The 24,821-nt window shown below is 39.3% G+C and overlaps 1 protein-coding gene across 21 annotated transcripts in view; it reads right to left on the minus strand.

The window, feature by feature from the left end:
• TRPM3 (transient receptor potential cation channel subfamily M member 3) overlaps positions 1 to 24,821 on the minus strand; it is a gene marked incomplete at both ends in the record, with an annotated part of 816,961 nt that overhangs the window by 266,822 nt on the left and 525,318 nt on the right. The window lies entirely within an intron of this gene.

The following is a 24,821-nucleotide window of genomic DNA, read 5'->3' on the forward strand; positions in this document are numbered from 1 at the left end:
ACTTATTCAAGATGGAAGTTACTGGGGCAAACCTTAGCTATTTATTTCATGGTACTGTCTCACTTCACGGGTGGGATCTGTTACCAGCTCCTCCTTGCAGGATGTAATTAGTCCTTATTCCCTGGACATAAAATGCTGCCTGAGCCTTTTGCATTCTGGTGTACACTCATTCCTTTGATCTTATACAATGGAGATCTATTTCTACATGTGACATGCAGAAAATTAGTTTTTTAATACTAATATAATGAATATTATAAATATGGCCACATGGAGGGTGGTTGAGGGCTGTCAAGAGATCATTCTGTTATAGGGATGGTCACAATTGGGTCACGGAAATTTTGTTTTCCCTCCATTGTCTTTATTTAAAAGAACTCACACTACTTCAGTGATCTCCAGGTTCAGATGAAGCCCTGCACACTCATGCACACAGAAGGCATTCATAACTTTGTTTGCAGCCAGACATGAAAAAAATCTATTCTCAAAGAGTTTACCTCTCCAATCAGTGGGAAAAAAAAATGACTGGCTCCATCTCTGCAACAGAAATCAGCTCAGCAGCAAAGATAACCAGTCTTTATCTTTATGGAAAGGCTGTAAATTAAACTATTCATACCTAGCCCATGCTGAAACACTGAATACTTTTGTTGATGTTATCGCTTGGCAGAAAGAGGTAAGACGTTCCTCACTGGACATTCGAAACCCACTCTCCCTACACCTTGGGGAACCACAAAGAAAGAATGTGCTTTTGTATCCCGTCCTGGCTGGCCTTCAAAAGAATCTTCTGGGGGGAAGCATCTGCCTGCTTTAGTAAGTGCTGATTCATCTTTCAGAACAGAGTTGGGAAAGCAGCATGTGTGGGAGGCAAAGCCTACAGCCGAGAAAGGAGCTTGAGTAGGACTTTGGTAGATGAGAGCAGTTAGGAATTCTTTTATCCTCAGTTTTATCTGTAGACTGGGTACAATGATAATGCTAGACACATTGGGTTGTTATTTGGGAAGTATCATGAATGACTTCAAGAAGAGACCAATTTTGGCTTGTTTGCTTGTTGAGACAAATTCTCACTCTATAACTCTGGCTAGTCAAGGTCTAGTAATCATTCTGAAATCTAGTTGACCTTGAACTTGCAGTAGTCACTATTCTTCCTGGGCCTTCGAAGTACCAAGAGTAAGGCATGTACTATCATGCAGACTTCTGGGCCAATTCTGATACTATAAATTCATATGGAAGTTCATATGAGGGTTCAATAAAATAATTGTAGCAATAGCCACCCCTAGGTTTGCATTATAGAGCCCTGGACTGACCACTAATGAGATATAAAGAAGAGTTTCTTATCTTCTCTGAATCTTATATAAAGCATATAGATCCTAAGCGACTATGGAAGGCTTCATGAAAATCAGAACAAAGAGTTCATCTTACATATCTAGTACCAAGTAGAAGCTCAGCCAGGACTCACAATGGTGAACATTTGTTAAGTCTCCATCGTGTGCTAGGATCCACAAAAGAGCACTGATGGGCAGGGATCACTACTACCTCTGTTTTATCAATGAAGAAATGGAGCCAGGGAGAAAACAGCGAGTGCCAAAGCCACAATTTGCTTTTGAGTATCTTTGCTCTAGGATTGTTCCTCTTATTCCATGGATACACTGCTCTGCCAGGGGAGACAGTCCTGGTTCTGAATGTCCTTTATATGTGCAGGGCCTTCTGCTGAGATGTCTGGGACTATGTCTGTGTTTGGACTACACTGGACTCCTGGTGGCATGCAGGAAACCCCAGACTCATTCCTTCTCCTTCTTCCTCTCCAGTCTAGCCCTTACACACTCTCTACTGACTGTTCTTCCTCTCCCCTTGGGGTAATGGATGGGAAACTACTTTAGAAAGACCCCAGTGTATAAAGACCTTAGAGAAGTGGTCAATGTTCTTGATTCTGCTTCAACAAAGAAATGGAATCACAACAGAACTTTAAACTTGAGAATATGCAAAGTGTGTGTGGAGTGCCAGAATGAATCAGACTCCTCAAGTACATTGTTATTATTAGTTCCAATTTGGGGGTTCCTGCAACCTTCAGTGAGATGGTGTGTAGAAAAATTTTTCCATATGGATTATCTGTTTGTTAGTCTTTTGGTGGAAGGTGATTTGACTTGTGTGGAGTCTAGTGACTTAATTATATTCTCAAAGAAGAAAATCAGCCTCCTCGTGAATGAATGGATGAGAATATACTTATGTTCCTTAGTTTTAGCAGATTAATCAGTTCTCTTGGCAAGGCATAATTGGGAGGAAAAGAGAGGTGAGGCAAAAAGATCTTCCCATCATTCATAATAAACTTTGACACTTTGTATTTATGAGACAAGTATAATTCATCATAGAAAGAATGTGTGCATAACAGACCACCCAGGAATTCTTCAAAATATGCATAATTGACTCTGCTCTATTGTAGGATTGGCTTTATTGTGCTTTTATTTAGGTTATTAGTGCGGACAGACAGTCAATTATAAAAATTATTATTTTTTTGGAAAGGGCATATTTTGACATCCAATCATGATTCAACTTGTTGCCTAAATGAATTTCCTTTTTTCTTTTGTTTAAGGGCTTTGAACTGCATACTTTGCTGCATGAAGCTTTAGACTTTGCTCCAACACCCAACTAAGTTAGCACAGAAGGATTATTCTCATTGTTAGAAAGCATGAAATAAATCTGACATGCATTTCCTGCTGACCTTTTAATTCTCTTCTAATGCAAAACTTCAGTGGAGAGTTTGCCCTCATAGCTTTGCTTTTTAACTATGTCACATGTCTTAGGAAAGGTGGGTTCTATCGGCCCTCAATAAGTCACTTCTGGACAGTCTTTTCTGGAGGTAGAATTGTCAGGCAGCCATACCGACTTTGTCAGGGGCTGATTCGTTCTTGTCTTTTCGCACTATCAGCCATGTGTGACACGTCATAGGGAAAAGTTTTCAAAGGTTAATAATTAAAGGACATCATTTTCAAAACAGAAACAAGGGCATCTGCATTTTGAACAAGGTTTAATGGTTACCATAAAGAAGAAAAGCAAGAGCTACTTTTGAAAATTAAACATGTAATCAATAAAGCATTAAGATGAAAGAAAGCAAAGCAACCCTGTAAATATAGCCTTATACAAAAGAAACATGAAGTCATTTCACTTAAACTTTGTTTTACCCGGACCCTGCTGTTGACATTAAACTACCAGCAACTCCTCTGTTTTCCCTTAACCTCCCTACTGCTGCAGACTCCAGCCTCTCTCCAGGAGGGATGGAAGAGTTGCAATACAAATTTAGCAGCTCAGTAACCCAGACAGGTAATCCCAAGATTTAAAAGAAAGCATCTGAACTTTCTCTGAACAAATTGTGAGGAACAGCTTTTGAGTACAGCTCGCCATCCATCAGAGTTTCAAGAGGCCAGCCAGTCTTCATTAGAACAAAATACCAACATATATGTTCATTTTCCCGTCTGTTTTCTCTCTGCCCCCTTTGATGTGTTCCTTTAGTCTTTCTCTACATCGTCCCCACATCCCATAAGGACAAGTCAAAGAAGAGAAAGTTAATCGGAATCATTTACCTGCACTCTGTCTCTGGCTGGTAGTAAGGCAGTCCCCCTGCACTGCTTCGGTTGCTTTCATTTTGCTGTGACTGGGGCTGGCCATCCCATTAATAATGCTCGGATGACCGCCCACTGGAAAAAAAAAGTCACTTGCCAGGCTCTTCCCCCAGAGACATTTCAAGTAAGCAATGAACTTGGGCAGATTGGCCCCTTGGAATGTCCTGGTGCTCCAGGATTAGCCTCACTAAGAGTCCCATGAACATTCCCTCACGGTCTTCACACACTGCTTGATTTGAACACCTAATCTGAAGCCAAGAGAAAAACAAATCCCTGGAGAGATCAGGTTTAACTAGCACAAGTCCTAACTGCTCCCTACCCAACCCCCATCTTTTCTTTTTTCACTTTCAGAAAAAAAGAAAAAAGAAAAAAAAAAAAAAAAAAAAAAAAGGAAAGAAAAAGAAGCTTGCAAGAGTGTGATAAGGTGCTCCGAGTTCTGCAAGTTCAGCTTTGGAAAGCAAATCTCTCTCTAAAGAAACAGTGTATTAATGCTCCCAGTAGTTAGGACACACAAGAGGCATTGTTCCCCCACTGCACAGAATGGAACGATAGTATTTCTTTAAAGAGAAACTGCTAAAAACCTCAGTATTTTAAATGAACCCTTTGGTCCCCGAACATGAGCCTAAACAGAATGCAGCTGGGGTTGGCCAAGGAGCTTCCACAACTAGATGTTAACCAAACTTGTCTGATCATACTTCTCCTCCACAGCCTTTCTTTCCCTTGTCCAGGCCAAATGCACAAGAGACCCGCATTCACTGTTTCTGTACGAAAAATTGAGGAGCTTGGAAAATCCAAGGCTGTGTATGTAGGTGGAACTCTGAGTGTGTAGAACCAGTGCTGAGTCAGCCATGTATCTTCACTTAGAAACATGCTGGCATGTAGTCATGTAGAGAGCGTGCTTTCAAAGATCAGAGAGAGGGGGAAAGGGAGAGGGAGAGGGAGAGAGAGCAAATACACTAGGGGAGAAACGAGTTCAAATTGTAATAAGGCAAACAGACTCTTAAGCAGTCAATGACTGGGAGTGTATTTCTTTCCAAGGGTGACAGTCAACTGGGAGGTGGTGCCCTTCAGCAGTAAATGTTCAGTGAGGGTGCCTGGGCTTTGATTTTCATTCTCCCATTGTTTTGTGTCAGAATGAATGGTATGTGCTGTGTGTATAGTAAAAATGACAATGACTACAAAGTGACTTATTGGATTAGCTCCTGAACCAGCCAGCCATCTTTAGTGTCTGTGTGCTTTGCAGGACTGATTTCTGAATTAGCTCGTTCTTCACTCAACCACAGTTTCCCAGACAAACGAGAAAATCTGGTGATTTTCAACAGTCGAAACATGGTAGATTTAAGTGAAAAAATCCCACCAAGTTTAGCATGAAACACAAGAAGGCTAGGGAGATGGTTCAGTGGGCAAAGTGCTTGAGTCCCCAGAACCCCTCTAAAGCTGGACACCTTAGTGTTCATCTAGTAACCCAGCGTTCCTATGGCAAAACATGAAATAGAGGTAAGGACAATCCTCAGACACTCCTTGGTCAGTTAGTCTGAGATATATGCAGCAGACCTTGTATCAAACAGGGTAGAAAAGAGGGATTGACATCTGAGACCACCACAGAGGCACAGTGGTATGTACATGTATATGTTCTCTGGTCTTTCTCTGAATCCCCCTCATAGACTGTCTCTTGTAAAAGGGACAAATTCTCTTTATTTGTCAATGGAATTGGCTACAACCTTAATGCACTTTAACTATTCTTTCTAATTGAATTATCAGAGATAGTCTCTACAGCATTGTTTAGACCACAGAACTGGAAACCAAATCCACTGATGCAAGACTAAATAAATGATGGTTTATGCCATTTGACAATTACAGAAAGGTTTCCGGGAGAAGCATACATTTTCATGGTGCTATGTTCAAAAACAAAACAACAACATAAAAACAAAGCAAGCTACAGAAAAAAAATAGAAAGAAGAAAAAGGCAAATTTTCAAAAGGAATAGCTATGCTAGTTTTCATTTTATTCCATTTGCTTTTCAGCTTCCCCTTGTTGTCATGGTATACATCTGGAGTCAGGAAAGCATGTGTGTATTTGCTTTTCAGCTATCAAGTTCTGTCTTGTGCTCACAGGAGGGCATATGGAAGGTGCTCAGAAGAGCATATCTAGAAAGAAGCACATGAAAATTCCAAGGGAGAATCTGGAAAAGAAAGGGGTTTTGTTTTTGTTGTGTATTTTTGTTGTTGCTTTAATGAATGGTGTGAGAGTTCGGTGAAACACAGAGAGAGAAAAGAACAATGAGATGAAGAAAGAAGGAAGTGGAAGGGAAAAGAGCAGAAGAGATAAGTGGGCAGACAAATACTTTGAGAGACAGAGATGACAGTGTGGCAGTATTCAGCTCTGAGACTAAATCAACTTGTTTTTAGTGATCTTTCTGATGTAGAAAGACACAATTCACCTCTTTCAACATTCTTTGTCAGTGTATTCCCAAATCTTATTACAATAAATCATGAGTTCAATTTAAAGAAATAGAGTCTTTTATCACTTTTCTATGTAAGTATTTTTATTCTTTTTAGTCCCGTTTCATTTCTTTGGTTTTTCTTGCTCCTCCTCCTCCTCCTCCTCCTCCTCCTCCTCCTCCTCCTCCTCCTCCTCCCCCTCTTCTTCTTCTTCTTCTTCTTCTTCTTCTTCTTCTTCTTCTTCTTCTTCTTCTTAAAAGAGAAATATTTAATAGAACATAAGGCATGAGTTGCCTTACATGAAATTTACACCAGAGATGGAAATAACTCTATAGAGCCCTGGGCCTTTTGTGGAAGCTGAAACAGAAAGTTGCAGGTGAAGCCAAGAGTGCTGGAGCTTTCTCAGGAGATAGGGAAGACCCTTTGATTGAGGAAGGTAATTAGCTCCAAAGAGACTTATATCTTAGAGCTACTTTACATAAAGATCTTTTCACACCTAGAGTATCATCACGGAAGATGCAGCTCCCAGAAGGGTCTATTACCAGGCTGCTTCAGGTGACGTTTTGAAGACAACTTGAACTCTAAAAATGGCAGACCACTTGCACAACCATAACTATAATTATTCCTCACTTCCGCTTTCACACCCCAGAAGAATGACTTATTCTCCAGATTTGTCGCAAATGAAACATTGCATTTGAGAAGATGACACTAAAAAGGTTTGTTGGCCCACAATTCTTTAAAAAGCAATAGTAGATTTTCTGTCAGGAGAAACTAGATTTTAATGTGTAAAATTAATATTGCACTGCTATAAGTACCTGCAAAAAATCTGTTTGATGCTTATATTTGGTAGGGCATGACATAGATTAGAAGTTAACACACATTTTCAGCAAGAGGCCAGCCATTATGTACTTAAGAATATTAAAGAACAGTAAGTCCCTGCCTTAATACTCAACTACTTGGCTATCATGGGATCACAAACATGACCATGGCCAAGAGTTCTTTAGTTTAATGAAAAGGGTCGAAGGCTACAAATAATATCTACTGGTCAACCTTTGGCACAGAAAGTAAGCCCTAGGACTGTGCAATGAGGTGTCAGGAGAGATGGTGGTAGATCTCTAGGCTTGTGGCACCAGCCCTCACTTGTCTCTGCTCTTCTCCTAGCATGGCATATAACTTCTTTTTAGTCACCTTTCCTGTCTTTCTTTTTCCTCTATAGATATCTCACTTCCCAGAACCTCTGACTATCCTAGTCAAAGGAATAAAATCTCATTCTATCAAGTTGTGACCCTCTGTCTTTTTGTGTGATTCCTACTAGAAAGCAAGTCCCCAAGGGCAGTAATGTCAGTCTGCTACTGCCACTTGGAACTGTGGCACGGGGAGGCACACAGAAACCAATCCATTTCTGGATGAATAAAATTTGCCCTTAGAAATAGTTGGCATCAGGTAGACTTGTAGCTCCAAAATGGAGACTTGAGGACTAACGAGATAGGCATTTATGCTGGGTTCATGACAATGTAGTAGTGAACAAGGAAGGGATATATAGACCCAATATCTAAAAATATCATCATCTGGGGATTCACTTATTTTTCTCTTTAGAAGTGAAAAAAAATCCATCAGTAATATTTATACAAGCTCTGTGGTGCTGGCCTATAATTCAACTTGCTCAGGAGGCTGAGGCAAGGATATCTTAAGTTCAAGGTGTGCCTGAGTAACAGTGTAAGTTCATGGATAACCTTGATGACTAAGGGGGACCATCTCCAAATATAAAGTGAAAAGAGTGCTGTAGACAAAACTCACTGACCTAGTCCTTGTATAGAATGAATAAAACACTAGACTCAATCCTCAGGACTACATAAAACAAAAACCATGTGGAGACAAATGTCATGATGTCATCATAAAAGTGACTGCCAGCTAGGAAACACTAACTGCTCCCCTTAAATGCCCAGATAACCTTAAATTACTTGTTTTTATTCCAGTGCATGAAAATAAATGTGAGTTGCCATTGACTATAACCATTGCCAGAGGACATGGCAAGGCCAGTGCTTCTGAGTCACAATGCCACCAGAAGGTCCCTTCACAGCAATTGATCATACAATTCCCTATTCCTTTATGTATCATTTGTGCTCAATCAATATCAGCTCAGTATTAGAAAGCTTCAGGATCTGAGTCTATTTTAACCACATCTCTTAACTTCTTTGCAAGCCATAACACTTTTTCTGCTCAGGTCAAACATGATATTGATAGTATCCTGTTGTAGTAAATAATAAAAAGTGGCTCAGTCTTATATCCAGTGCTAATACTGCCTCCCATGGGCACTATAGTACCGTGGGGATCTCTAACTTGCCAGCTCCAGGCTAAGAACTCAGGCACAGTTCACTCCACTGCTCCTGTTGCTTCTGTCCTGGGTGGATACAACTGGCCTGGTATGTTTCTTTCCCCCACCACCTGGTACAAACATGACTCCACAACCACTAACTTATCAAACAGGTCTATATGCTAAATTCTCAATCCACAAACCCTCTACACAATAATCTTACAATCAATAGACAAAGATACAAACTGCCCATCTAAATGAGATAAATTAGACCCATAGAAACCCTTAGAAATAATCATGACAACCTCATCAAGAGAAACATACACATCTGCCCCCATCTTCTTCTCTGTCAATCTCGACCTCCTGCCTCTTCTTCTGCTCCTTTAGTCTCTTCCCCTGTCTACCTCTTCACTATCTAATCCTATATCACCTTAACATCAATTCACAGTGCTCCTGATCAACCAAGAGATTCCACACTTCCAGCCATTGGGCATGTTGTTATTTCTCGCAGGTGGTTGGATTATTCTTTTGGTACTGAGTGGATGCTTTTGTATTCTTAAATCTGCATAAAACACTTTGTTCTTTGAGAGGCTTGGCTAGTCACTGCAATCGAGAACAACCATGACCTTGTTCTACACCCATACTTTGCTCCCACTCTAATCAGCATCAGGCTCATGTACTATTCTAATGACTTATTTCCAGTTCAGTAGGTACTCTCACCCACTTGCTCTGTCTCTTCTTTCTATGTCCTTCCGGGTCTACTATGACTCACTTAAAGCTTGGACCTCTCCAAGAAGAATTTTTTTCTTCCCTATCTTACTTTTTCTTTGTTTCTGGAGGATTGCTACACCCTCATTTCTAGAATTAACTTTGGAGAATAATATGTATGGACTGAAAGTATTTGAAATATAACTTACTTCGTAGCACCTAAATTTACATGATATATTTTTTAACATACAACAAAAAGATGTGTTTTATCTACTTATCTGAAAATACTCAGTAAGTCACATTTTACATTAATAAATGGAACTCATCTTTTATCAACAGGTCATGTTGCAAAAAATTACATTTAAATATGCTCAGAATTTGCATGTAGAATGGCCATTTTGCATAGTCTTCTTGGAAATATATTTTCAATATATTTCTATGTAACATTGGAAATTACTTCATTGTGAAGCAATTATTCATTATGTAGCCATAAAACATTGCATTCCACAGTACTCTATTACACAGAGAATATTTTTTAATATAGCATTTCATTTAACCTTTGAAGTAAGTTTATAAAAGAGACATTACAATAGTTTCTTCTATAAAGGAAGACTGGGGTTTACACAAGTTAAGCATCATGCCAATATTATATACCAGTGATGGTGCCAAGCTTCTGTTGCTACTGAGGGCTTTGCATTCTTAATTCTGTCATTGATTTTAGGGATCCTAAATGACGCCTTTTGCTTTGGTGTTGTGGATTAATAGCATTAGGATCACTCTGAGTTTGTTAAAACATACATTTATTTCATCATCCCTAGAAGACCCTGATGAAAAAGTTGAAATGGAGGTGTTGGTTTCTACTTCAAAATTATCCTGTAACTATCAAGGATTATCCACAGGCTTCAATACATTACCCGTTTCCATACATAAACTCAGGTATGGAAACTTACTTAAAAGCTCACACAGGCATACTTTTAGCAATGCCCTGCCTCTGGTGACCCAAAACCTGACAGTACTGCTGCCTGTGAAACTGGATCCCATACTAAAAGGGAACAGAATATAAACTTTACCCCCAAGAAAGAGAAAATGAAAGATGAGGTTACGATCAAAAAGTCTTAGGAGATTGGAGCTTGGCATCTGCCTCAGGGGATGATGGATCAGTGCTAGGAAGCAGCCTCACTGTAATAATGTCAGCACACACCTGTGATGGGGGAGGTGCTCTGCATTCAGAGAGGCTGTGCCTTGGCATCAAAGGCAGGGACAGAGCAGCGCAAAGCCATCTTTCAAGTGCTCAGTTCTTTATCATAGCTCATTTTCGACATTCTGATGCTGTTAGGAATTTCCCCCTCCCTATCCCTCTGATTCCTCCCCATTGTGCTGAGGCATAAAATGAGAGCATTTTAAACTAGGTAGAAATATGGATAGAATTTATGTGACAAGCCATATCTGGTTCAGAGGCTGATTTTAATTTTGTTTAGCTCTTTTCTTCTGGAGGAGGAAGATGCCGAGAAAAACAAAGAATGAGAATGAATGGATCACTACAGCCCATCTGTGGAGACTTGTCTTAGCAAGACCAACTTCCAGGAAAATCTGTCTGTCTCTGTCTGTCTGTCTGTCTCCTACATATTTTATTTTACCAGAGTATAATAAATTACCTTTAAGTATTCTGGATCCAATTTTAAAGTGAAAGTTTTAATTTAAAAGTGGAGTGTAATTTGGTCGTAGGATTTTATTTCTGAAATCTCAAGTTTCTGTGCCCATTGAATGTACTAAGGCAGAGTCCGGTACAGGCATTGTTATGAAGTTTTGAGATATGAGTCCTGGCCATGACTTGTTCATAACCAGGTGCCTGACCTTGGAGAAAAGTTGTATGCTCTTAGAGACCTTCAAGGTCAGCTGCAGGTCTTAGGCTGAAGATTCTGGGGCACAGCGACCCATGGCTTTGTTTTTAGTACCTCATTAATGTATGCAAAGAGGTTGTTTTGAAAAGCAGAGATTTTCAAAATCTTTACACATTCATCAATTGTTATTCTTTTCATAACTAAGCAACAAAAACATTGCAGAGTGCAAGGTTTTGGGTCTATTCAGCACAAAGTACATAAGAAGATTTGAATTAATAAATAATCCCCAAAAGAATTCTCACCAGGCTCCAGCCATTCTGAAAAATGTCCCCGGCTGAGCTCTCCAACACATATGTAAAACTGTAATTCTGTTTCAGTGAGAATTCGAATGTTACTAAGACGTTGTTATGATTAAATAATAACTGGCATTTTAAAAATTTTGCCTTTGAGAGACTTTCTAAGACTGGAACATGGTGTTCCCTTACCCTCTTTTCTTACCAAATACAAAGCAAAACCCAACATTTCTGTTCTAGCCACAATAGGCCGAACCTTTCTAAGATTTGCAGGTTTTCCTCCCTGAAAACCCACCAGTTATGGTAATTGAACTGGAAGGTCACCCCATTTGTATCATTGGAAACAGCACACACACACACAGGCCCAGCAAGGTCTATGAAGTATCGGGATCATCCTTCGGGAAATGGAAAACATTTAGATTAAATTCATTCAATGTAAGCTTATCTCTGTCTGCTAGTTATCACTCTCTGTCAAGTTGCTTAGTTGTTGGGAAGAAAATAAAGCCTCTGGAGAAGTGCTAATGCAACAGTTCTCCTGTTGTTGAAGGTTATCAAGCCTACCTCCAAAACACTGTTACTACCCTCCCTAGACCTCAGAGGTCTGAATCTTATCCATTGTGTTTCTTTGTTTTCTCATATAACACCTCTTTGGAAAACTTTGGATCCTGGATAGATTCCTTTCTATCTATCTATCTATCTATCTATCTATCTATCTATCTATCTATCTATCTATCATCTATCTTCTCTAAATATATTTTACATTACATGTACAAAGAAATGAATATGAATTCAAATAAAATGTGTGCATAAAGAACCTTAGAAGATAGTACAACAAATACAGACCAAGGCTCACATGCAGACCCTAGCTTATGATGTTGAAATGTCGATATGTAAGTAGGGGTGAGTCTGTTTTCAGAGTATGAAATTAGAGAGGAGCCCATGAAAGGGAAAGAGAGCTGCTGAGGATGGGGAGGGATAGATATAAAGCACATGGAAGCAGAGAGAGTGTGCGGGAGTGTGGAAAAGGAAATGGAAGGTAAGAGAGGTTGGGAGGGAGAAAGGAAACTCCTCCCCACAAATAAAGTTTTGAAAATGCAACAATGAAACCTATTAGTGTGTATGTGAGTGTGTGTATACAAATTTAAGAAATTAAAAAGGAAATTATAAACATAAGCTCAGCTGAGATGGTCTAATTGCATATTTAATACGTGTACACGGCTGTGAGTCAGTGCCTGGAGAATTAGAAACTGGGTTGTCCTTGCTGGACTCACTCTATCTTTTAAAACTGTATTTTTTGATTTGTTATTTTCTCTTATGTGTATGGATGGTTTGCCTATATGCATATATAAGCCATGTGTATGTCTGACATTCACAGAGGTCAGAGAGGTATCCATCTTTTAAAATTCATGTGTTCTGATCAATGTTTCAAGTATTCTGTGGTGAAAGATAGTTTAAAACGTTCTCAGTACTGTCATTTATACCTACTAAGGGACAGATGATCAGTTTTCTCCAGCGGAGTGACACAGGGTAACCACTCGAGGACAGGCATCTGCAGAAGTAATTGGCCAGAATATAAGGGACTCCATGGAGTTTTATGTCCTTTTATTTGGTTACAGTTGCCATGTTTTGTTGTTGTTGCTTCTTAGAGGTATGTTTCTGTATTGTTTTTTCATTGCATTAAGGTTTTATTGTTTGTTTGGTTGGTTTTTGAGAAAGAACTTAGAGTCTGGTGTATAGGGAGGAGGAGAAAATCTGGAAGGTCATGAGGGAGGGAAAGAATATCATCCAAACATATTTAAATTTAACATGAAAAATTTCAGGAAACAAATAATGTCTGGACTAGAATTTTTAAAAAATTCCTCAATTCATGATAAACTAATAGTTTTATAGAATATTGCATCACAATACTGCACTTGGCTTTGGGCATTGTAAAATTGCTTCCGATGTTTCAACATGTTTATTTTCAACCTTTGTGCTTTGATCATTCACAGGTGCTATCTGACCATGGACCAGTAGACATGAATCTGTGTGCAGTGACTGGTCTGACTGCAGCCGCATCAGCAGGACTGATGATTGTTATCAATGTGATGCTCACGCCTCTCGGACTTACTAAACAGAACTGAGCTAATGGAATTCTCAGATGACCATTTCTCATTAAAGTTGGAAAAAATGTGTTCTGGAGAAAAACCAGGTAAAGACCCATTTAATGCCAGCGGCAGGAATGAACAATTTCATTGTTCTTGAAATAGGCCAGTCAATGGTCTAATTATTGTCACATGTTACTACCTTGAACCTTCTCACAATCCTGTAAAACAAGGGTGGATGTTACATTCACTTTGCAGGTATGGGCTCTGAGGCAGCAGACATAAGAGGTTCAATGCCATTCAGCCAGAAAGTGGACTACAGGGACATACAGCACCATCAGAGACACAGGTGGCTATGTGGGTCCCTCTGACCAGGGAGTCTGTTGTTTGGAAGGTGCATTTGAGCTAGCCTGGTCCATGAATGGCCCTGGGAGAACAAGGTAGATTCACACTTTAAATTGTTTCTTCTGTGTTTCATTGAAAAAGTATGTTCTTTGTTAATCACATAATTAAAGAAACATAACTTTAATAATTACTTGTTCTAGTCCTCTGTAATTTTAGATACATCTTTACGTTTTTTTCTTCTTCCTTCTTTCTCCTAAGTCTATAATGGAAGGCCTTTGCTTCCGAGTGCTTTCTTTCTCCTTTGCCCTGCACATTAGCATTGTTCTGAGCAGTGTTGTTCACGAACTCTTACCATCATGCTAGGCACAGGACCATAGCTACCTATCTTTTGGCTTTCTGTGTGTATGTGTGTGTGTGTGTGTGTGTGTGTGTGTGTGTGCGTGCACACACACACACACACACACACACACACACACGTGCACGCACACCTGTGCACATGCCTAGCAAAGCATCAAATCTGTGATAATCATCCTGCTTAAACAGGATGTTGCCCAGTATGCCATGTTGTCTATTTACCTCGTAATTCTCTTTCCTGATTTTAAGTGCTTGGCACATGGTGAAAACCCAATAACCATTTTTTTAAATGATGAATAACATTACCGATATCTACAAAATAAATCATTCAACCATGGAAGGAGTATTCTGTAAGATGCTCATTAATGGACCAATTTGTTTTTATATTTTTCTAACACATTCTGTACAAATAGACCTGTCAGGCCTTTAAATACCAGAACAAATGTAACTGTCAGTCTTAAAGCATTGCCACTGTGTTGTGAAGCCATCACTATGAATCACATGTGTGTGCTTACTGTGTGCACACACTAATGATTTATTTTCTGTTGGTATTTGACAGACATTTAACAAGTTTTGTGTTTTCCAATTCTACAAAATATGTAACATGCTGGAAAACACTGAAAAAGATCACACACACACACACACACACACACACACACACACACACACACACACTCACACTCACAAACACATTCCACTGTTCCAATTGGCATTATCAGTTGGTTAATTCACCTGAAGAACAATGGTTCCTTACACTCACATTCCTATACCCCCACATACTTACCTAACTAAAATAAAACAAAAACTTTTAAAAAATTAAAAGAAGAATGGATCCATGCAATCATTATATAATATCTTCAAATAAATATTTCATGGCCTAAGAAGAAAATAATTTTCAGAAGGCTCTAGATTACCAGATGCTATTTGTGGAGGGTTAGAATTTTTTTCTTAATGACCATTGGTGTTCTTCTTCCAACCCAACTACTTAATAAGCTTATTGGTTAGGGTTCCTCACAGTTTGAATGACATTGTATTTTCCATTTGTTCCCACTGTGTGTGTGTGTGTGTGTGTGTGTGTGTGTGTGTGTGTAGGCATATGCAATAGATGTGTAGAGTGTAGTGGTACATGCGCATTTATGTGCAGATGAGGTCAGAGGTTGGTAGATGTTTGTCATCCTCCATTTTATTTTTGAACTTGCAGATATTCTTAAGTGGGCTGACCAGTGAACCCAAAACATTCTCGTGTGTTTGCATTCTCAGAACTTGGATTTCAAGCATATGAAAGCTTTACCTAGCTCCTTAGTGCGGGTGCTGTAGATTGAGATCAGGCCTTCATGCTTGTATGGCAAACAATTTACCAGCTGTGTCATAACCTGATCCCCATTTTCAATTTTAACCTATGGTTAAAACTGACTGGTGCGGACAATCTTAAGATCAATTTTGAAAGTATAAAGTTTAATATAGTTAATACATTAGAGGAGAGCAGATTTTTTTAATCTCTTAGGTATATTTTTAAAGATGGCCTTTAAATCTGGCTGCCAACCCTTTCTTCAGAATGGTATATTAAAAATTGCTTTGTTTCACAAAGGAAACAAACAGGTAAATATTTGCTCACCTCTGTTAGCTTTGCCTTTCCCAGATAGAAATTTGTGTATATTCTATGTTAAAAAGACTATGTCAGCAGAATCCCAGCTGAGTAGATACTAGTTGCTATTCACATGTCTCATGGCTGTCTCATGGTGTGAATAGGTTTACGTGGTTCATTTACTCGGCAAGTTTGAGGGTCCAATCTTGAAATCTTGAAGCTCAGCTGAGTGTCTGGACTCATCCTCCATGGTCTTAGATGTAGGCATCCCAAGGCTCTCTGTCCAGATTTGTTATCACATCAGACCTGCCTGACGAAGCCCTTCAGCACCACTGCTGTGAGCTTTGCTTTTGTATCAGATGTGAATACAGATAACCCAAGAGAATGCATGACACCCCAGTGCCATTCAATTAGTGACACTGCCATCACAATTCTGTCTCACTTTCAGTCCACGAAAAGGTCCCTGTGCTACCTGAGCTCTCATCTTTGACTGGTGACAACCCTTCTAGTGTCCAGGTGCCCCTTTGCAAACAGAGAGTATGGTCTCCATTTTGTTACATCAGCAGCTACTGTGGTTAAAACTGATCAAGTCTGTGACCACCAGAACTTGAGTGTCACATAAGGACGTGTTAGTACAGACATGCTGGCTTGTGAGCTGACAAGTTCTTTCCAGCTTTGTTTTGGTAATTATAGGTGGCTGAATTTTAGCAGTTTTAATTACATTCTTCCTTGATTTATACCAAAATGTTAATTTCTTTTGGATTAAATAAACTCTGTATGAATTAATTTGACCCTCCTCCTTCTTTAAAAAAAAAACTATTAGGAATTTCATTAGATTTAAGTAACATGGAATTTGATTACACAGAATATTCTGGGGCTCAGCCTCAGCAGGCCGGGGTACTAGGCAGCTGATTACAACTTAAGCATTGTTTCAATGTGATCTTGCAAAGGATTTCATTAACTGCAGATTAGTGCATTTATTAAGCTGCTGATAATTGAAGCCTCTTTGGTTTGGTAAGTACCATCCGGTGAGGTAGATTAGTGAGGTTTAATTCGTTGCTCTCAAATAGTAAATGAAGACTTAGCAGAATAATTACACCTCCTCTGTGGGCTAATAAAGATGACATTGCAATGGCACTTCTGGCTCCTTATGCACTTGTGTGATTTCCATCAGGACACAGCATTGGGGGGGGTCCTCTTATGTCTCAAAAGAAGGCCAAACCTTGTCACCTGTCAATGGTAAGATGTAGTCATCTGGTGCCGGTGGGCATGAGTGAGAATAAGTTGAATTTTGGAAATTGTAAGAATAGAAGGCACCTGTATAGCATAAAGACAGCGCAAGTTCTCTCCCTTTTCTGCATACCTGCAGTTTGATGACAGTCTGCCTGATAAGCACAGACCAGAGAGCAACTGAAGATGTAGTAGTGTAAGGTGTGAGCGACAGGGATCAGAAGTCAGAATGAAATGTACTACAGTAGAACCGACAACAAATAAATCAACGAACAGATAACCAATGGCGCTCTTCCACCCTCAGTGTGTTTGTTCCTTTGCTCTTTAGTAACATTTTTTATAATCGTTTCATGCAGCAGGTTGGTCTGGGAATGAATCTGAACCCCAAGTACCTAGTCCTGACATCATTCTTGTTTTATAGGATAACATATATAATAGTCATAGCAACCCCTGCAATTTTCCCCCCAAAGGTACTGATTCTTGCTTAAAAAAGTATTCCCATCCACTTAATGTATTTCCCAAGAACATATCATGTCTTGAATGCCCACTGTTTGGATAGAAATAGAACACCTAAAGTTCATTTTAGTCTGTGCTTAGAAGTCAGACTGTCATCAAAAGTGCAGAAAACAGAGATGGCTTATGCTCCATCTTTGGGCTAGGCAGCTGTCTTATATTCTTACATTACCCAAACTTCAAGTTAATCTCACCCTTGTGCCCACCCGCTCCATACTGCGGATCATAAAAGCCAAGCTTGAGCAAGTGCTAAGAGTTTTCCATAAAATATTCTATCAAGTGGCTTTACAAGGATGCTTGACTCTAGTTTATGACAAGCATCTTAAATAATTTCACTACATAAAGAACAAAGGGCAGCAAAGGCTCACTTCTTCCTTTCTTACTTCTTTGCCATCATAAGTGGCTGCTATTTCACTCTTGAGATTATTTCCTGAGAAAGTGTCTCATCACATTTTCTCACTCCAACTTAATAGTGAGGGCAGATGAATAGACCTCAACATGATGTGCATGTGAGGACATTTCAGTCAGGAGCTGGAGATAAGTATTCAAACCAACATGCTTTGTTCTGATCATAACCAACGCCTCTGTACTTGTGACTATTTTCAGGTAATATATTCACATTTACCACAATGTCATGACTGAATAGACAATTATTCCATTTGATAGTTAAAGACAAATCTTCAGTCTGGTCTTTACTTTGGACTTATACAGGACTTCTAGAGGCAAATTGACCCTGACCATATTCCATTTATTTTTCAAGTCTTATCTTAGATATGTTTTAAACACACACAGACACACACACACACACACACACACACACACACACACACACACACACACACAAAACTGAGCCAGTAAGCATAAGACAGAGAAGTCACGAGGTAGAGAAAGTTTCAAATGGAAAGCATTAGCAGGGATGAATTGTGGGGTACTGGTGTGAGCAGAGATGAAGTGTGGGGTACTGGTGTGAGCAGTGCTCTCTACAGACCTGTGCAGTTAGAGGCATGGAAAACACTCCAGTGACCTTTGAGAACAGGTAGAGGAAGCAGAGTCCCACCCCCAGACTCTACTCAGTTTTTGGGTACCAGTGATGAATTATTTTCTCCAGTGACCTGAATGTCCCTCATCAATACATCTAGGAAAAGTAATAGTGAAGTTCTAAGAGAAGAAAGATACCTGAGAATATTTATTCATAGTTCATAAATCCAGTTCCTTGGAGAGCATCTCATTTGACCTATTTGACCTTGTTAGTAAAAGGAAGTGTCATCAGGACAGGGATTCGACTCACTCTGGAAAGCTAGTGCTCAGAGGTCTGGAAGCCAGCACCTCTAACATTGAAGCCGGCATTGGCTGGTTATATATCACACACACTCCTTGATGTGGAAGACAGGCTCTTTTGGCTTCTAAGACTCAGCATTCTTATTGCTAGAAAGGGACTGAAAGTGTAGGGAATGTACAGAGAGCCCAGATGCTCTGATGTGAGCTTAGGACATGATTCTAGAAAGCATTTGGCTCTTAGGAATGGCTGCACTTTTAGCTGTATTCTTAAGTCTTGGATATTCTAATGATTTACTTAATGTGATTCATCTAAGGAATTTGACCTTTAGCATTTGTGTAGTTGTTTTCTAGGCTGGCTTTAAAAACATACCATAGAAATCTCAGGCCACAGGAGAGCATTTATTTTCAGAGATTCATCCCCTACTTTTACCCCTTGTCACTTAGAATGAAGGACTTTCTGAGAATTTGTCTGTGTTAGAATGCTGTTGTTTTTATTTCTTGTTATTTAGTGTCCAAATACAGACTCCTTTGCTTAAAAATTTTTACAACTAATTTATATATTCTTTCTATATTGAGAATCAATGTTCTGTTAGTTTGGTTGTCACTGAGATCTGTAACTCTCTGGCATTTTCTTGTGGTTGAACAGTGTAAAATACTCCAGCAGCTTGCAAAGCAAATGCTGAATTACTCCCTGGGATGGAGTGACCTGTTAAAGCTTTCAGAACTAAATTGACCATTCATCTGTGAATGTGCTTACATTGCATGGGGCATTGTGTGTGTGTGTGTGTGTGTGTGTGTGTGTGTGTGTGTGTGTGTGTGTGTGCCTGCCTGTGTTAACAGAGATAGCCCCTGTATTACATAATGAGTGCCTGTAGCATGTGGCCAACTTACTCCTTACTATAGGAAAGACATGAAATCCTGAGTAACTGCCCCAGTTTCCAGGGCAGAAGGAGGTAAAATGTTTTTGGTATTACCACAATTCTTTGTTTGTAATCTTGCATCATAGTGCAGGAGGACATGTATGTTTATAATTTAAGTGATTAAAACTTTATAATGGCTCTGCTTGAGATAATTATTAACGTCCTTATATATTAGAAACAGATGTGGGACCAACTTGTAGCAGAAAACAAAACCAAAATCAACTCAAAAATTTGTGACAAACACGTGTGACAGACTCCTGCTCATAGGTTCTGTGTCTGTGAGTAGGGGTGCCTTCATGGTTTTAACTTCTTTTTTCTCATTTTGTTATAAATATATTTTTTCTTACAACAAGATATCCTGATTATAGTTTTCCCTCCCTCTACTCCTCCAGGTTCCTTCCCCCATTCTTCTCTCATCAGATTTACTGCCTTTCTGCCTCTCACAGGCTTCTACAGGATAATAATAAAACAAAATATAATAAAACCAAACAAAGCCTAACACATTGGAATTAGATAAGATAAACAAACCGAATGAAAAGAGCCCAAGAGGAGGCATAAGAATCAGAGAACTACTTATTACCATACTCAGAACTTCCATAAAGGCACTTAACTGGAAACCTTGGTATCTGTGTAGTGGGCCTAGTACAGAGACCCAAATAGACCCTGTGCATGCTACCTTAGTCTCTGTGCATTCACATGAACCTTGAATGTGTTGATTTAGAGGACCTTGGTTTTGGGGTGTCCTCTATTCCCTCTGGTCCTTATATTCTTTGTTTTCTCTTCCATTGGGGGTTCTCTGAGCACTGAGGAAAGAAATTTGATGGAGATATACCATTTAGGACTGAGTGTTCCAAGGTCTCTCATTCTTTGCATACTGTGTGGCTCATACTTTATGGGTAAGGATTTCTGCCTTTGTTCCCATCTCCCTCAAGAGAAAGCGTCTCTGATGGGGTCTAAGCCAGACCATTATCTATGAGTACAGCAGAGTGCCATTAGAGGTAATTTTATGGCTATAAGAATTGTAGCATTTGGGTTTCACTTCTGAAGAATGATGACAAATAATTCCATAAATTCACAGAGCAGAGTTTTCCCTTGTTCACTGGCATTTCTCCAGGTGGCCCTGCTTGCAAGCTAGAATACTGTTTGCTGAAGCCATCCTGATGTTTCTGGTCCTCCTCATCACACACTGACACTGGAGTGACTGTTTCTAAGATGCCTCCATACCCTCTTTGTGTACTTCTCCACAGTACTATGAGAACAATCTTCTTAGGTCCAGTTCTTCAGTACTTCAGCTTCACTATGATGCTCACAGCACCACTGACTTTTGTAGGTGGTTGTCTTGTGCCTGTAGAATACTTAGTGGCATATATATTCTTTGTGAGAACAACTAAACCTGTTTCTAGTTATTACTAAATGTCTTTTTGGAACAAAATTGTTCTAAAACTGAAAAGTACCAGGGCTAAATGGATTAACCCATTCTTTAATTGTCCAAAGAGGTTTACACAGATATCCCAGCACCTATGCCATCTGTTTCCAAGGCCACACTCTTTTACTGTGTTGTCTCCTACTAAGTTTCTCTTTGGTTCTTCCTTTTCATCAAACAAAGGTGTGTACCTGCCGTGTTCACACTTCTATGGCCTTTCTTCTACCTGACTTCAGACCTAAGCCACCACCCTTCTATGGATATTTTTTCCCAGGGAAAATTTGACTTCTGCAAAGTTTAGCTCAAAATTCATTTTCCCAAAGTTTCCCTGGATTCTCTTCTCCTTCTCTCTCCTCCTTTGGTTTATAGTATACATCAGATTCTGCATCTGTGTTTAGGTTCTTCATTCAGTTTGTTTTATAGCCACTTCTCTATCAGTTCTTCCTTCCTGGATAGCTAAGCCTATACCTTATTCCTGTCCAAGTCTCTGGTGCTTAACAAAGTGCCAACAAAACTGCCCTTTATAGAATCAGATCAGCAGAGGTAGTATGACAGTATTCATAAGTGACCCTAAAAATCCTACTGGGAAGCTCCTATAGTCAACAAACTTTCAGAAAAGAGGCTGGACTCAAAATTAGCTCACAAAAATTAGTAACCCTTATGACCCTCACAAACAACAAAGAAAGTGAATTAGAAATCATGGAAACAGTGCCTTTTACAAAAGCCTTAAAAAGTGTAAAATATCTTGGGGTAAGTCTAAAAAGCACTTGAAAGACTTGTATGATAAAAATTCTAGACACCAAAGAAAATAATTAAGAGGATATCAGAAAATGGAAAGATCTCCTATGCTCATGATTTAGTAGGATTAATATTGTAAAAACGGTCATTCTACCAAAAGCAATCTACAAATTTAATGTCATCGCCATCACAGTTCTAACACATTTTTTAATAGATCTTGAAAGGACAATTTTCAAGTTCATATGGAAACAAACCAATCCCAGGATTGGTAATAAAATCCTGAATAATAAAAGAATTGAAGGAAGTGTCACTATCCTTTATTTCAGGTTATACTACAGAACTATGGCAATAAAAACAGCTCAGTCTGAACACAAAAACAGACATATTGATCAGAGGAATCAAAAGAAAGAAAGAGAACAACCAAAAATAATAAAATCATATAAAAGGGAGACATTGTAACAGACAACAGTAAAATTCCAAAAGTCATCAAATCAGACCTTCAGAACTCATATTCTACTTAACTGGAAAATCTAAGAGATGGGTGAATTTCTAAATACACAGGCCTTACCAAATTTAAGCCAAGATTAACTAAATAAACAGATCTACAACTAACAATGGGATCAAAGGAATAATAAAATATCCCAAATACAAAATAGTCCAGGACTCGGAGATTCACTGAAGAGTTCTCTAGGTCCTTTAGAGCAGAAGTAACATCAATACCACACAAATGATACGGGACAAGAATAACCAAAACAAAGGGTTTATGAAAAAGACACATAAAACTCTTCTATCCTACAACCCAAAGAGATTAAAGAGAGTTACCCCACACCACTAAATAAGCTTCTAGAAGCAATTGTTGGCTATTAAAGACCACATCCTAGATGTGATTATCTTCAGGAGATGGTAAATACTTCCACAGTCCTTCAAACAATTCAGGCTTAAGTCAGTACTTCTGTTGCCCACTGGAACTAGCAGATAAGATCTTGTTACTAGGGCTGAAGAGATGGCTCAGTGGTTAAGCATGCATACTGCTCTTGCAGGGGACCTTAGTTTAGCTATTACCATCCATGTCTGACAGTTTATAACTAATTGTAACACCAGCTGCAGCAGATCCTATGCCTTTCTTGTTTCTATGGACACCTGCTCATGTTTTGAAAATCTACACAGAAGTGCATATGCATACATATAACTTAAAAACAAAACAAAGCAAAACAAAAACTCCAATTTTTTAAAAGATATCCTATGGCTGAAAGACACCATGCATTGCAGTTGCAAGATATAGAGAAAGTAAGGTAGAAATGAACTGTGAATATCCTCCTGACTGTCCAGATTTCAAAATGCCAGAAGATGATATATATAGGCTGTTGCGGTACAAGAAGCATTAATGGCTCTCTAAACTCTCTAAACCAGAAATAAACCTACTGGGCAAGAGGTGCCACCAATGTATTAGTAACATGACTCTTGCGCCAGCAGACACATATGTATTAGGGAGGAAACCCAGGCCTGGTACTGTAAGCTCAGTTAACAATCTAAGAATGAGGAGACCATAGAACTGGAAGATTGAATTTATGACTATTTTCTCACTAAATGGGCATAGCATCAAACTGCATTCTAAGTATTTCCAGCTGGAGTTAGAGGGGAAAATCCTACTGTCGTTTTCAAGTAGTGAAGGCTTTTTTTTTTTTTTTTTGTAACAATTTTTAGTGTATTCAGAGGCCCATGAATGCATCAGAATTCAAGAATAAGAGAGGGCTGAGAGGTCAGCTTCAAACCATTTACTCTACTCCTTCTAAGGTTATCTAAAGAGAAGTGAGTGCTAAGGGGCAGGTAGTATGTAAGAGCACACACACACACACACACACACACACACAAACCCCCCCCACACATACACCCCACACACAATGTTGTGTGAGAGAGAGGAGGGGAGAGAGGTAGGGAGGGGGGGGAGAAAAGGACTGAGGAAGGAAGAGGAAGATAGGGACACTGAAGGGGGTGGGCTGGGTCTGGGCATAAACCTAGAGGCAGGAACTGTTTTAGAGGCCAAAGAGAAATGCTGCTTACTGGCTTGTTTTTCATAGATAATTTAGTTTGCTTTCTTACAGGCCCCAGGACCACCCACATCAATCATTAATCAAGAAAACACTCTTCAGAGTTGCCTCCAGGCTATTCTGATGGAGGCATTTTCTCAATTGAGCTTCCCTCTTCCCAGATGACTCTGGCTTGTGTCAAGTTGACACAAAACTAACCAACACAGGGTGTTATCTGGGATTTTTTGGAGTGCAAATAAAACTAATTTGTAGTGAAATGTGTTCATTCTCTGTTTTAATGGTTTCCATTGATGGCAGAGAAAATTGCCCTAGGACAGAAATTCTTATATTCATTAAAAAGACATAACTGTACTTTGCTTCTGAACGGCAATGTGTTTTTACTTTCTTAGCTTCCCATCAGATTCAGGATTTCACAACTGCTCTGACCCATGGTGTCTCTGGTGCATTCATTGTATCCCTTGAATACAGTCTTGTGTGTGGCACTAACAACACTCCAGTACCTCGAAAATGCTAAAATAGCTATACTTAATATTTATTATATATTTACGGGTTGAATTGTTTCTCTAAATTCATACCTGAGTGTTCTGGCCTGTGTCTCAAATAAGACTGCATTTGCAAAAGGACATAGAGCTATCATCTAGTTGAAAAGAAGTAGTGAGGAAGGTCTAGCAGAACATGACCGATGCCTTTATCCAGTGGAGACAGGGCAGGAGCTCTAAGAGGGGGACAAAAAGCAACCACAGGTGGGGAGTGAGCAAACCTTCCCCTAGAGTTCTCAAGTATGATGCTTACTAGCGCCTGGATACCACCTTCTACTGACACAACATATTTATTTTAAGCCACATACACAAAACATGTCTAAATATTAGGCTGCTTCTTCAGTTTCAGAGCCTATTGGAAAGCACAGGTAATAAAAATCAAATAGGTAAGTTAAGCTGCTGGTGGTGTGATAGTGAATGGGTATAGAGACAAGCTCCTTCTTTACTGGAATAAGAGTAGACTGTTGGCATATATCTATATGTTTCTTGTAAGAATAGTTGGCATTCTTTTCATCTGGGCTTAGTTGTGGAGAATGTCCATATAAATCTTGTGTTTTCT

This window comes from Micromys minutus (genome assembly GCF_963924665.1).
Source record: "Micromys minutus genome assembly, chromosome: 2".
In the NCBI taxonomy this organism is placed as follows: Eukaryota; Metazoa; Chordata; class Mammalia; order Rodentia; family Muridae; genus Micromys; species Micromys minutus.